Raw genomic sequence first — 2647 nt, 5'->3', positions numbered from 1 at the left:
CAGACAAGGTGCCGGACGAATTGCCATCTGACAGAGGCATTCGTCATGAGATTGACATATTTCCTGATACGAAGTATTGTATCACACGGCAGTAGCCGTTGCCAAAAAAATAAGTCATTGTGATTGACGAGTTCTAAGCGCAGCGACAGAAGGCTGGTCATGTGCGTGAGAATAAGTCTCCGCATTGTAGTCCAACCTACTGTGTGGATTAAGCACAGGTGGTTGGCGCATTGTTCACGCCTTCCAATTGAGCGATGCGACCATACTTGGCCAGAATCCGGTTCTACGTATGGATCCGCAAGCCCTTCCATCGCAACGACGTGACTTCCAACCTGCATGAAACGCAGTCTTATTCGAAGGTGGATTTAGAGCCACGGCTTTGGTTGGCTCGAGGTCGAGCGTTGAACCCCTTGGCGCCGTCACCTCAGCAACGCCATCAATACGACGAGGATAATCGGGAACGCCCGAAACAGAGCGCAGAAGGCTCCGCATCAAGCAGCACCAAGAGGGAAAGCCTGCAGAACCTGCCCCGATCGATGGATCCGATTCTGGATTGTGTCCTCAGGCAAGTTTCTATGACGCCAGGCGGAGTTGCGGAATTCACGGTGTCGCGTCGATGACACTCGATCGGTCACCTCGATCAACCGCTGGTTGGTCAGCGAATGAATCTTCTCCACTTTTATCAAACGCAGTTCCAAGACAGACGAAGATTATAAACCAGCCATCGAAGAAGCTGAGGGGTCGCCCACTCCAGGCACCCCCTTTCTGGATCGACAAAGAATACCGCGTGCCACGTCGAGAACGTGGTGGCGGAGAGGGATGTCCGCGGTCGCGCGTCTTTCGTAATAGTCGTTATGACGATCAATTTTTGTAAAAGCGCAAATGCGCTGAATGACGTAGAAATTAAGCGATATCCAAATTCGATGGTAACAAAGATCTCATGTTGTGGGAGTTGTCACTTTAGTGAGAGTTGGCCAGAGCGTGTAGAAGAGCGGAAGAAAAATGTGAAGAGAAGTTAAAAAAGAGCTTAAGAATTCTGGTAAACCCACTTTTAAATGGGGAGGCTGGAATGGGCTAGGTCCCATTCTACATATTGTGTGGACCACATTCTTCGTGTGTCTAAAATTAATTTGACTTCCTGTGTAGTTGTATATTCCCTTTCAGTTCTGTTGTATCAAACTGGAAGTAACTAAAAGGTAAGGGAGGTTTCAAGCCTATTGGCTAAAATAATAAATGGCGCTTCACCTTTTCTCCTCTCTACGTAAGTCAACGGCTGAGCAACACGCGGTGAGGCGTGTCAGTTGACCTATGCCTTCCTCAGAAAGTGTGCATACACGGACGAGCAAAATCCGTTACACGCTTTGTAATAAGCAAAAGGTAACTCACTTTCACGTTCAATGGAAAATGGGGCAACGGGCTCACAAGGGCTGTAACCAGTACCAAGGGGAAGAATAAGGTATACTCTCATTCCAGCATTTCATGTTGTTCTGATCGCGCACTCACTGTCGTACTCTTCTCAAAAGAAGATGCGCAGATGTGCAGCACAGTATGTTTCTTTTTGGCGATTAAAGATTATCCATATTTCAAATTCAAGAGTTGGCTGATATTTTTTCAGAAGGAGCACGTCGGTTAGTAACAAGAGCTTGAGGCAACGAGCATCCATCTCGACGTCAGTGTCATGCTTTGTACTTGATTAAGTTCAGCCTTAGACTAGCGTCTACATATTGACATCCAAAGATGTTGGACGAGGAGACGGCGTGCCATTTTCACCCAATGCGCTAAATCAACATGACGCTTTTCGGCTCTCTCGCCAATCAGATTCAAAGGTACGATCCACAGGAAGTTCTCGGATTACAGACGACTGCTACTCTACCATTTCTAATGGAAGTGACGATAAGGTGATAGATGAGACATAGTTTTAGTTGATTCAAGCTAGATCTAAACTTCATATGTAAAAACTACCCAGTTTTAAAATGGCTCTCGATTTCCGCCCATGTTTGGGCGTAAATAACCACCCTCGCTGTGATAACTAGCGTGGGGTCACAGAGCCATTGCTTCGGATTTAAGCCGACTGCAGCCCCGTTGCAGCTCACTTAGTGCATTTGTTTGCTCCGACAAGGAGTAAACTTCGAAAAAGCACTCAAACGCCTTGGCTACTGAAAGCCTCTCGCTCTTCCGTGCCAAACGCACTGCTATTTTTTTGAAAAGGTAGCTCAACTAGGAGATAAAAGCGTGTCAATCTGATATTTTGAGCCATGATTGCGATGGTTTATCCACGACATACTGATATGAGATCGAAATTTGAATTAACGTCTAGAGCTAGACACCGTTCCAAGCAGTCAAAGTCCTCAAACTCAATTTAAAAGGTGATCATGACCTTCGACACTTTTACAAGTGTCCTCGTCGCAAGTCGCACGGAAATCGTATTCATATTTGGCATCATCATAGCCTCCGCAGACTGTTGACTATTTTCGACAGTCATTTGTCGTGCTAATTATCACAACGCTCCCAACTTTAAATAGCCCTGGACGTTCAGCCCAATAATTGTGGACGCTGTATTCAATAACAATATTTGTGACGGGATTACACGTACCCTTTTATAAAGAGTTTGTCACACAAGATGGTGTTACCGTACAAAGGTGTGGAC

Source organism: Plasmopara halstedii (assembly GCF_900000015.1).
Source record: "Plasmopara halstedii genome assembly, contig: Scaffold_658, whole genome shotgun sequence".
NCBI classification, from domain to species: Eukaryota; Oomycota; class Peronosporomycetes; order Peronosporales; family Peronosporaceae; genus Plasmopara; species Plasmopara halstedii.
The sequence above is the reverse complement of the archived record's forward strand: the minus strand, read 5'-3'. Positions refer to the sequence as shown.